The sequence below is a fragment of the Phasianus colchicus genome, chromosome 36, assembly GCF_987193195.1.
Source record: "Phasianus colchicus chromosome 36, bPhaCol1.hap1.1, whole genome shotgun sequence".
NCBI classification, from domain to species: Eukaryota; Metazoa; Chordata; class Aves; order Galliformes; family Phasianidae; genus Phasianus; species Phasianus colchicus.
Genome location: NC_143471.1, coordinates 1,781,894 through 1,794,752, shown reverse-complemented (window position 1 = coordinate 1,794,752; position 12,859 = coordinate 1,781,894). Strand labels below are relative to the sequence as shown.

At 61.4% G+C, this 12,859-nt stretch overlaps 1 long non-coding RNA gene across 1 annotated transcript; it reads left to right on the top strand.

Moving 5' to 3' along the window:
• LOC149913579 (uncharacterized) lies at positions 1-6,781 on the top strand. Its single transcript, XR_016461091.1, has 3 exons — positions 1-134; positions 4,724-4,805; positions 6,742-6,781. It is a non-coding gene; the product is annotated as an uncharacterized LOC149913579 (long non-coding RNA).
• Positions 6,782-12,859: the final 6,078 nt, after the last annotated feature.

Here is a 12,859-nt window from a genome sequence, read left to right as displayed (position 1 = left end):
CTGGGGGGTGGGGGGGGGACAGGTGACAGTGGTGGCTTCTGTCACCAACACCCGCGGGCTGTGGAGCGATTGTGTCACCGACGCCAGCGGGGTGACATCGTGCGTCCCGCTGCAGTCACTGCTCACCCTGCCCGGTAGGGATTTGGGGACATTGGGGACATTGGGGACATTGGGGGTGGTGGGGACATTGGGGACGTTGGGGACAATGGGGGTGGTGGGGACATTGGGGACATTGGGAGGCTTTGGAGACAGAGGGGATATAGGGGACATTGGGGACATTGGGGTCAATGGGGTCATTGGGGACATTGGGGGTGGTGGGGACATTGGGGACAGTGGGGGGCTTTGGAGACATGGGGGACATTGGGGACATTGGGGACAATGGGGTCAATGGGGACGTTGGGGACATGGGGGGTGTTGGGGACATTGGGGACATTGGGGACAATGGAGACACTGGGGACAACGGGGGGGTGTTGGGGACATTGGGGCTGTTGGGGACACTGGGGTCAATGGGGTCAATGGGGACATTGGGGACATTGGGGGTATTGGGGGAGTTGGGGGACAATGGGGACAGTGGGGACATTGGGGACATTGGGGGTGTTGGGGACATTGGGGACATTGGGGACGTTGGGGACAATGGGGACATTGGGGACATTGGGGACAATGGAGACACTGGGGACAATGGGGGGGTGTTGGGGACATTGGGGCTGTTGGGGACGCTGGGGTCAATGGGGTCAATGGGGACATTGGGGACACTGGGGGTATTGGGGGAGTTGGGGACAATGGGGGACGTTGGGGACAATGGGGACATTGGGGTGTTGGGGACATTGGGGGGCTTTGGAGACATAGGGGATATTGGGGACATTGGGGACAATGGGGTCAATGGGGTCATTGGGGACATTGGGGACATTGGGGGTGGTGGGGACATTGGGGACGTTGGGGACAATGGGGGTGGTGGGGACATTGGGGACAGTGGGGGGCTTTGGAGACATGGGGGATATTGGGGACATTGGGGACATTGGGGTCAATGGGGACGTTGGGGACATTGGGGACAATGGAGACACTGGGGACAACGGGGGGGTGCTGGGGACATTGGGGCTGTTGGGGACGCTGGGGTCAATGGGGTCAATGGGGACATTGGGGACACTGGGGGTATTGGGGGAGTTGGGGACAATGGGGGACGTTGGGGACAATGGGGACATTGGGGTGTTGGGGACATTGGGGGGCTTTGGAGACAGAGGGGATATTGGGGACACTGGGGACATTGGGGTCAATGGGGTCATTGGGGACATTGGGGACATTGGGGGTGGTGGGGACATTGGTGACGTTGGGGACAATGGGGGTGGTGGGGACAATGGGGACAGTGGGGGGCTTTGGAGACATGGGGGATATTGGGGACATTGGGGACAATGGGGACATTGGGGATGTTGGGGACACTGGGGGTGTTGGGGACAATGGGGTCAATGGCGTCAGTGGGGTCAATGGGGACACTGGGGGTATTGGGGGAGTTGGGGACAATGGGGGATGTTGGGGACAATGGGGACATTGGGGACGTTGGGGACATTGGGGGTGTTGGGGACACTGGGGACAATGGGGTCAATGGGGACACTGGGGACATTGGGGTGTTGGGGACATTGGGGGGCTTTGGACACAGAGGGGATATTGGGGACAATGGGGTCAATGGGGTCAATGGGGACGTTGGGGACATTGGGGACATTGGGGACAATGGGGTTAATGGGGACGTTGGGGACATTGGGGGTGTTGGGGACATTGGGGACAATGGGGTCAATGGAGTCACTGGGGACACTGGGGTCAATGGGGACATTTGGGGTCAGTGGGGTCAGTGGGGTCATTGGGGGACAATGGGGTCAATGGGGACAGTGGGGTCAATGGGGACATTGGGGTCAATGGGGGACAATGGGGACATTGGGGTCAATGGGGTCAATGGGAACATTATGGGACATTGGGGATAGCATATAGAATCTGATAGGATTTGGGATCTGGCCTATTATGGGATGCAAGATTTGGGATGCGTGCTATTATGGGATGTTGGATATGGGATGGGGGTCTCATAGGGGGGGGGGGGTCTGAGGTTCTACTCCCCCCCCCCACCCCATATAGGGTACCTGCAGGGGAGCCGAGCGTTGGCTGTAGGGTCGGCGGCTTTGGGGACCCCTGGGCCTCTGCTCCCCTTTTTGGGGGGGGCGGGGGGGCGACGGAGGGGTCGAATCCTGGGGGGGGCACTGCTGGTATTGGCAGGTAATGGGGGGGGGGAAATAGAGGGGAGGGGGGTATGGGGGAAAAGAAGGGGGATATGGGGGAAATATGGGGGATATGGGGGAAATGGGGGGGTTATGGGGTGTGGGGGGGGTAAATGGGGGGGGTATGGGGGAAATATGGGGGGTATGGGGGAAATATGGGGGAAATATGGGGGGTATGGGGGAAAAGAAGGGGGATATGGGGGAAATATGGGGGATATGGGGGAAATGGGGGGGGTTATGGGGTGTGGGGGGGTAAATGGGGGGGGTATGGGGGAAATATGGGGGGTTATGGGGGAAATATGGGGGCTATGGGGGAAATGGGGGGGGTTATGGGGTGTGGGGGGGGTAAATGGGGGGGCTATGGGGGAAATATGGGGGGTATGGGGGAAATATGGGGGAAATATGGGGGCTATGGGGGAAATATGGGGGGTTATGGGGGAAATATGGGGGCTATGGGGGAAATATGGGGGGTTATGGGGTGTGGGGGGGTAAATGGGGGGGTTATGGGGGAAATATGGGGGCTATGGGGGAAATATGGGGAGTTATGGGGTGTGGGGGGGGAATATGGAGGGTATGGGGGAAATATGGGGGATATGGGGGAAATGGGGGGGGTTACGGGGTGTGGGGGGATAAATGGGGGGCTATGGGGGAAATATGGGGGGTATGGGGGAAATATGGGGGAAATATGGGGGCTATGGGGGAAATGGGGGGGTTATGGAGTGTGTGGCGGGGTAAATGGGGGGGCAAGGGGGAAATATGGGGGCTATGGGGGAAATATGGGGGGTTATGGGGGAAATATGGGGACTATGGGGGAAATATGGGGGGGCTATGGGGGAAATGGGGGGGATTATGGGGTGTGGGGGGGAATATGGGGGGTATGGGGGAAATATGGGGGGTTATGGGGGAAATGGGGGGCTATGGGGGAAATATGGGGGGGCTATGGGGAAATACGGGGGGTTATGGGGTGTGGGGGGGGAATATGGGGGATATGGGGGAAATATGGGGGGCTATGGGGGAAATATGGGGGCTATGGGGGAAATGGGGGGGCTATGGGGGAAATGGGGGGGGTTATGGGGTGTGGGGGGGGTAAATGGGGGGTTATGGGGGAAATATGGGGGGCTGGTGGGTAAATAGGGGGGCTATAGGGGGAATATGGGGGGGTTATGGGGTGTGGGGGGGGAATATGGGGGAAATATGGGGAGCTGGGGGCTCTGTGGGGGGGCTATGGGGGAAATATGGGGGGTTATGGGGTGTGGGGGGGAATATGGGGGGTATGGGGGAAATATGGGGGGGCTATGGGGGAAATGGGGGGGGTTATGGGGTGTGGGGGGGGAATATGGGGGATATGGGGGAAATATGGGGGGCTGGGGGGTAAATGGGGGGCTATAGGGGAAATATGGGGGGGCTATGGGGAAATACGGGGGGTTATGGGGTGGGGGGGGGGAATATGGGGGATATGGGGGAAATATGGGGAGCTGGGGGGGTTAATGGGGGGGTATGGGGGAAATATGGGGGCTATGGGGGAAATATGGGGGATATGGGGGAAATGGGGGGGGGTTATGGGGTGTGGGGGGGGTAATAGGAGGTTATAGGAGGATATGGGGGGGGGGTCATGGGGGGGCTGTGTGGATGGGGGGGGGTTATAGGGGGCCATGGGGGGGTCATGGGGGGGTCGTAGGGGGGCTATGGGGTTATGGGGGGGGCGTGGGGGACTATGGGGGGTCATGGGGGGGTTTATGGGGGGGTCATGGGGGGGTTATGGGGATGGGGGGGTCATAGGGGGTTATGGGGGGGTCATGGGGGGGTTATGGGGGGGGCATGGGGGGGTTATGGGGATGGGGGGGTCATGGGGGGGTTATGGGGGGGGGTTATGGGTGGCTATGGGGGGGGGGTCCGGGGGGGTTATGGGGATGGGGGGGGGGGTTATAGGGAGCTATGGGGGGGGGCTGGGGGGAAATGGGGGGGTCGTGGGGGGGCTATGGGGTGGGGGGGGGTCATAGTGGGATACGGGGGGGTCCCGGGGGGGCTCTGGGGATGGGGGGGGGGTCATAGGGGGTTTATGGGGGGGTCTTGGGGGGGCTATGGGGTGAGGGGGGGTCAAAGGGGGTTATGGGGGGGGTCAAGGGTGGGATATGGGGGGGTCGTGGGGGGGGCCATGGGGATGGGGGGGGTCATAGGGGATTTATGGGGGGGTCGTGGGGGGGCTATATAGAAGGGGGGGGGGTCATAAGAGATTTATGGCGGGGGGGGGGGGTCGCGGGGGGGGGCTCTATGGGGATGGGGGGGTCATAGGGGGGCTACGGGGGGGGGGGGTCAATGGGGGGGGGGGATATAGAAATGGGGGGGGGGGGGCATAGAAAACACCCCCCCCTTCCTTAACCTTATATAACCCCGTGCCCCCCCCCCCCTCGCCCACCTTGTTGCCACCCCCCTCATTTTGCCCCCCCCCCCCCGCCCCCCCCCAGCTCTGGGTGCCGCCGGTGCCACCGTTTGGTTTGGGGTCGCCGTCACTCAGGAGTTCTTTGACCCCCAACATTCCAGTGTCAGGTGGGGGGGGGGGGCGGGGGGGGGCACAAAGTGGGGGGGGGGGGGGGCTATAGGGTGCGACCCCCCCCCACCTCCCACCCCAGCACCCAAATTTTAATGGGTGTCCATTGGGGGGGGCTCAAGGGGGGGGGGGGGAAAGAGGGGTGGGCTATAAAATGCGACCCCCCCCCCACCACCCAAATTTTAATGGGTGTCCATAGGGGGGGGCACAAGGGGGGGGCACAAGGGGGGGGGCTATAGGGTGCGACCCCCCCCTCCAACCATATTTTAATGGGTGTCCATTGGGGGGGGCACAAGGGGGGGGCAGGGGGGGTCTTTTGGGGGGGGTCGTGTGGGGGGGGGGCTTTGGGGAGGGCTATGGGGGGGGCACTATTGGGGGGGGTCTTTTGGGGGGGGGTCGTGTGGGGGGGTTATAGGGGGGGGTTTAATGGGAGGGTCTTATTGGGGGGGGGTCCTATGGGGGGGGTCTTTTGGGGGGGGGTCGTCTGGGGGGGTGCTTTGGGGGGTCCTATGGGGGCGGCACTATTGGGGGGGGTCTTTTGGGGGGGGCCTATGGGGGGTTTAATGGGGGGGATTTGGGGGGGGCTCTATGGGGGGGGGTCTTTTGGGGGGGGGCTTTGGGGGGGTCCATTGGGGGGGGTCTTCTGGGGGGGTCTATGGGGGGGTTCAATGGGGGGGGCTGTTGGGGGGGGGTTATTCAGGGGAGTTCTATGGGGGGCTTTAAAGGGGGGGGGCTTTGGGTGGGGGTCTTCTGGGGGGGGTCTTTTGGGGGGGGGGCTATGGGGGGGTCCATGGGGGGGGGCTGTTGGGGGGGTTTTGTTGAAGCGAGTTTTATGGGGGGGGGTTTAATGGGAGGGGGGCGTATGAATGGGGAGGTCTTTTGGGGGGGGGTCGTGTGAGGGGGGGCTTTGGGGAGGGTTATGGGGGGGCACTATTGGTGGGGGTCTTTTTGGGGGGGGGCAAGGGGGGGTTTAATGGAAGGGTCTTATTGGGGGGGGTCCTATGGGGGGGTCTTTTGGGGGGGGGTCGTCTTGGGGGGGGGCTTTGGGGAGGGTTATGGGGGGGGCACTATTGGGGGGGGTCTTTTGGGGGGGGCTATGGGGGGGGTTTAATGGGAGGGTCTTATTGGGGGGGGTCCTATGGGGGGGGCTTTTGGGGGGGGGTCGTGGGGGAGGCGGGTATGGGGGGTGTCTTTTGGGGGGGGGTCGTCTGGGGGGGGGCTATGGGGAGGGTTATGGGGGGGGCACTATTGGGGGGGGTCTTTTGGGGGGGGGCTATGGGGGGGTTTAATGGGAGGGTCTTATTGGGGGGGGTCCTATGGGGGGGGCTTTTGGGGGGGGGGCCAAGGGGGGGTTCAATGGGGGGGGCTGTTGGGGGGGGTTTATTCAAGGGAGTTCTATGGGGGGGGGCTAATGGGGGGGGGGTCTTTTAGGGGGGGGCTTTGGGGGGTCTTTTGGGGGGGGGTAATGGGGGGGGGGTCTTTTGGGGGGGGGGCTTTGGGGGGAGATCTATTGGGGGGGGTCTTCTGGGGGGGTCTATGGGGGGGTTTAATGGGGGGGGGTTTGGGGGGGGTCTTTTAGGGGGGCTCTTTTAGGGGGGGTCTTTTAGGGGGGGCTTTGGGGGGGTCCATGGGGGGGGGGGCTTATGAGGGGGGGGGGTCTCTATGGTTTGACAGGTGGGGGTCTGAGAGTTCGCATGGGGGGGGGGGATTTAATTTGTGGTTTTTGGGGGGGGGGGTGACAGGGGGGGGGGGTCCTGTGGATTTTGGGGGGGGGGGGTTTCTTGTTGGGGGGGGGTAATTATGGGGTGTGGGGGGGTCAGAGTTGTTGGGGGGAGGGTCGGGGGTCTATTTTGCGTGGGAGGGGGGGGTTGGATTTGTGGGTGACCGCATTGTGGCCCCCCCCCTCATCTTCGCCCCCCCCCCCACTTTTTCCAGGTACGAACCAGGCCCAGGGCTTTTCCTGGCTGGGGGGGGGGCGATTTTTTTGGGGCTGGGGGGGGCGGCGCTTCTTATTTCCACGCGTGGACACCCCCAGAACACAGCGACCCCCAGGTAAGAAAAACGGCCCCCCCCCCAAAAAAAAAAAAAAAATAGGAACGCCAAAAACGTTGCATCCAACCCCAAAATTGGGACCCCCCCCCTCAAATCTGCCTCCATCTCTTAAGCCCCCCCCCCCCCCATTATCGTCACCCCCCCACTTAAAATTAGGGACCCCCCCCCTAAAATCACAGCCTCGAAACTGGCGACCCCCCCCACCCAAAATTAAGGACCCCCCCTCAAAACTGGGGACCCCCCCACCCAAATTAAGGCCCCCCCCCCTCAAATCTGCCTCCATCTCTTAAGACCCCCCCATTATCGTGACCCCCCCACTCAAAATTAGGGACCCCCCCCCCTAAAACCACAACAGCCCCCAAACTGGGGACCCCCCCCACCCAAAATTTAGGACCCCCCCTCAAAACTGCGGACCCCCCCACCCAAAATTATGGACCTCCCCCTCAAATCTGCCTCCATCTCTTAAGCCCCCCCCCCCCATTATCGTGACCCCCCCACTTAAAATTAGGGACCCCCCCCCCCCAAAACCACACTGCCAAAATTGGGGACCCCCCCCACCCAAAATTAAGGACCCCCCCTCAAAACTGCGGACCCCCCCACCCAAATTGGGACCCCCCCCTTCAAATCTGCCTCCATCTCTTAAGCCCCCCCCATTATCGTGACCCCCCCACTTAAAATTAAGGACCCCCCCCCCACTAAAACCACAGCCTCGAAACTGGGGACCCCCCCCCGAAAATTTAGGACCCCCCCTCAAAACTGCGGAGCCCCCCACCCAAATTAAGGCCCCCCCCTCAAAACTGCGGAGCCCCCCACCCAAATTAAGGACCCCCCCCCTCAAATCTGCCTCCATTTCCTAAGTCCCCCCCCCCCATTATCGTGACCCCCCCACTTAAAATTAGGGACTCCCCCCCTAAAACACCCCCCCTAAACTGGGGACCCCCCCCCACCCAAAATTAAGGACCCCCCCTCAAAACTGAGGACCCCCCCACCCAAATTGGGACCCCCCCCCTTCAAACCTGCCTCCATCTCTTAAGCCCCCCCCCATTATCGTGACCCCCCCACTTAAAATTAGGGACCCCCCCCCTAAAACCACACTGCCAAAATTGAGGACCCCCCCCACCCAAAATTTAGGACCCCCCCTCAAAACTGGGGACCCCCCCACCCAAATTAAGGACCCCCCCCCTCAAATCTGCCTCCATCTCTTAAGTCCCCCCCCCCATTATCGTGACCCCCCCACTTAAAATTAGGGACCCCCCCCCTAAAACCACAGCCTCGAAACTGGGGACCCCCCCCCACCCAAAATTAAGGACCCCCCCTCAAAACTGGGGACCCCCCCACCCAAATTGGGACCCCCCCCCTTCAAACCTGCCTCCATCTCTTAAGCCCCCCCCCATTATCGTCACTCCCCCACTTAAAATTAGGGACCCCCCCCCCAAAACCACACTGCCAAAATTGGGGACCCCCCCCACCCAAAATTAAGGACCCCCCCTCAAAACTGAGGACCCCCCACCCAAATTAAGGACCCCCCCCTCAAATCTTCCTCCATCTCTTAAGCCCCCCCCATTATCGTGACCCCCCCACTTAAAATTAAGGCCCCCCCCCCCTAAAACCACAGCCTCGAAACTGGGGACCCCCCCCACCCAAAATTTAGGACCCCCCCTCAAAACTGGGGACCCCCCCACCCAAATTAAGGACCCCCCCTCAAATCTGCCTCCATCTCTTAAGCCCCCCCCCATTATCGTGACCCCCCCACTTAAAATTAGGGACCCCCCCCCCAAAACCACAGCCTCGAATCTGGGGACCCCCCCCACCCAAAATTAAGGACCCCCCCTCAAAACTGGGGACCCCCCCACCCAAATTAAGGACCCCCCCCCTCAAATCTTCCTCCATCTCTTAAGCCCCCCCCATTATCGTGACCCCCCCACTTAAAATTAAGGACCCCCCCTCAAAACCACACTGCCAAAATTGGGGACCCCCCCCCACCCAAATTAAGGCCCCCCCCCCTCAAATCTGCCTCCATCTCTTAAGTCCCCCCCCATTATCGTGACCCCCCCCACTTAAAATTAGGGACCCCCCCCTAAACCCCCCCCCCAAACTGGGGACCCCCCCCACACCCAAAATTTAGGACCCCCCCTCAAATCTGCCTCCATCTCTTAAGTCCCCCCCCATTATCGTGACCCCCCCACTTAAAATTAAAGACCCCCCCTCAAAACCACACTGCCAAAATTGGGGACCCCCCCACCCAAAATTAAGGCCCCCCCCTCAAAACTGGGGACCCCCCCACCCAAATTAAGGACCCCCCCCCTCAAATCTTCCTCCATCTCTTAAGCCCCCCCCATTATCGTGACCCCCCCACTTAAAATTACGGACCCCCCCCCTAAAACCACAACAGCCCCCAAACTGGGGACCCCCCCACCCAAAATTAAGGACCCCCCCTCAAAACTGGGGACCCCCCACCCAAATTAAGGACCCCCCCCCTCAAATCTGCCTCCATCTCTTAAGACCCCCCCCCATTATCGTGACCCCCCCACTTAAAATTAAGGACCCCCCCCCCTAAAACCACAGCCTCGAAACTGGGGACCCCCCCCACCCAAAATTAAGGCCCCCCCTCAAAACTGGGGACCCCCCCACCCAAATTAAGGACCCCCCCCTTAAATCTGCCTCCATTTCCTAAGTCCCCCCCCATTATCGTGACCCCCCCACTTAAAATTAAGGACCCCCCCCCTTAAACCACGCACCCCAAAATGGGGACCCCCCCACCCAAAATTTAGGACCCCCCCCTCAAAACTGGGGACCCCCCCCCAAACTGCCCCCCCCCTCAAATCCTGTGCCCCTCCCCAAGACTCCACCCCCCCAAATATGACCCCCCCCCAAAAAAATCCTCCCCCATCCTATTGGGAACTGTGTGGGGGGTTCGAGATTTGGGGTTGCCCCCTCCCCATCATTTCTTCCCCCCCCCCGCAGCAGAGACCCCCCCCAATTCATCATTGCGCCCCCCCCCCCCTTCCACCCCCATTGCGGCCCCCCCCCCCCCAAAACTCCTCCCCCATCCTACTGGGAACTGTGGGGGGGGGTCGAGATTTGGGGTTGCCCCCCCCCCTAATTTCTTCCCCCCCCCTCAGCAGAGACCCCCCCAATTCATCACCTCATCCCCCCACCCCTTCCAACCCCATTGCGCCCCCCCCCCCAAAAAAAACTCCTCCCCCATCCTATTGGGAACTGTGTGTGGGGGGGGAGTCGAGATTTGGGGTTGCCCCCCCCCCATAATTCCCCCCCCCCAAAGCAGAGACCCCCCCCCAATTCATCACAGCGCCCCCCCCCCCCTTCCAACCCCATTGCGGCCCCCCCCCCCAAACTCCTCCCCCATCCTACTGGAAAGTAAATGGGGGGGGTCGAGATTTGGGGTTGCCCCCCCCCATCATTTCTTCCACCCCCCCCCAAAGCAGAGACCCCCCCCAATTCATCACTGCGCCCCCCCCCCCCTTCCACCCCCATTGCGGCCCCCCCCCCCAAAAAACTCCTCCCCCATCCTACTGGGAAGTGTGTGGGGGGGTCGAGATTTGGGGTTGCCCCCCCCCCATCATTTCTTCCCCCCCCCAAAATCAGAGACCCCCCCCAATTCATCACCTCATCCCCCACCCTTCCAACCCCATTGCGGCCCCCCCCCCCCAAAAAACTCCTCCCCCATCCTACTGGGAACTGTGGGGGGGGGTCGAGATTTGGGGTTGCCCCCCCCCCAGTAATTTTTTCCTTCCCCCCCCCCAGCAGCCACCCCCTGGGTGCCCCCCCCCGACCCCGAGGAGCATCAGCAGCCAGCTTGGGGGAGAAGTACGGCCGCAACGCCTACGTGTGACCCCCCCCCACAAAAAAAGGGGGACCCCCCCCCCCCACCCAGGACTGTGTGGACCCTCCAGGACCCCCCCCCCCGTTAAAAATTGGGGTTCCCCCCCTCCCTGGATCATGGGGACGCCAAAGGAATATTGGACCCCCCCCCCCCCCCCCCCCCTCATCAAGGTTGAGGGGGATCCTCCAAGACTACGGGACCCCCCCCCCAAAAAAAAAACAAACTGAAGACCCCGAAGGATAATGGTTCCCCCCCCCCCCAGGAAAATGAGACCCCTAAAAACATCAGGACGACCCCAAGGATGATTTCCTCCCCCCTCCCCCCCCGGAAAATAAGAGCCCCCCCCCCCACCTTCAGAACTGTGCGGAATTCCAATGGATTTTGTGGACCCCTCCCCACCAAAAATGGGGACCCCGCCCCCCCCAAGGATGATGGAGACCCCAAAAAGACAATGGGGACCCCCCCACCCCCCCGCGAGGAGCTGAATGGACATGGAGACCTCCCCCCTTCTCCCCCCCCCAAAGGAAAATGAGGACCCCCCCCCCCCCTTTCGCCACTGCCAACAATTTGGACCCCAAGGAAATGAGCCCCCCCCGCCCCCCCCCCCAAAGATAATTGGAACCTGGAAGACAACGAAGAAATCCCCCCCCCCCCAGGAAAATGGGGACCCCCCCAGGAGATTGGAGACCCCCTCCAGGAGATTGGGGACCCCCCAGGATATTGAGGACCCCCCCAGAAGATTGGAGACCCCCTCCATGAGATTGGAGACCCCCCCAGGATATTGAGGACCCCCCCACGAGATTGGGGACCCCCCCCCAGAAGATTGGGGACCCCCTCCAGGAGATTGGAGACCCCCCCCAGGATATTGGGGACCCCCCCAGAAGATTGAGGACCCCCCCCCCAGAAGATTGGGGACCCACCCCCCCCCAGGAGATTGGAGACCCCCCCCAGGAGATTGGGGACCCCCCCCCCAGAAGATTGGGGACCCCCCCCAGGAGATTGGGGACCCCCCCCCCAGAAGATTGGAGACCCCCTCCATGAGATTGGAGACCCCCCCCAGGATATTGAGGACCCCCCCAGGAGATTGGGGACCCCCCCCAGAAGATTGAGGACCCCCTCCATGAGATTGGAGACCCCCCCAGGATATTGAGGACCCCCCCACGAGATTGGGGACCCCCCCCCAGAAGATTGGGGACCCCCTCCAGGAGATTGGAGACCCCCCCCAGGATATTGGGGACCCCCCCAGAAGATTGAGGACCCCCCCCCCAGAAGATTGGGGACCCCCGCAGGAGATTGGAGACCCCCTCCATGAGATTGGGGACCCCCCCCCAGAAGATTGGGGACCCACCCCCCCCCAGGAGATTGGAGACCCCCCCCAGGAGATTGGGGACCCCCCCCCCCAGAAGATTGGGGACCCCCCCCAGGAGATTGGGGACCCCCCCCCAGGAGATTGGGGACCCCCCCAGGAGATTGGGGACCCCCCAGAAGATTGGGGACCCCCCCCAGAAGATTGAGGACCCCCCCCAGAAGATTGGAGACCTCTCAGGACTTCGTGAACCCCAACGGATGTGAAACCCCCCCCAAAAAGGAAAATGGGACCCCAACCCCCCCCCCCCAGAAAATGGGATCGCCCCCAGGACTGTGAGGAACCCCGACGGACATTGGGGAGCCCCCCCTCAAAGAATATCGGGACCCCCAGGAGTTTGGAGATTCCCCCCCCCCCCCCCCCCCAAAGGGGAACGATGGCGACCCCAAAAGACAATGGGGAGCCCCGATGGACAATGGTGGGATTTTGGGATGGGGGGGGGGCTGGGGGGGGTTTCCTGGTTTGGTAATTATGAGTTTAATTGTGAGGCAGTGGCCCTGGTGCCCCCCACTGTTCTCTGCATTCATCACCGTAATCATAACCATAACCATGACCATAACCATAACCATAACAACATAACCATAACCATGACCATAACATAACCATAACCATGACCATAACCATAACCATAACAACATAACCATAACCATGACCGTAACCATAAAAACATAACCATAACCATAACCATAACATAACCATCACCATGACCATAACCATGACTGTAACATAACCATAACCATGACCATAACCATAACATAACCGTAATCATAACCATGACCATAACCATGACA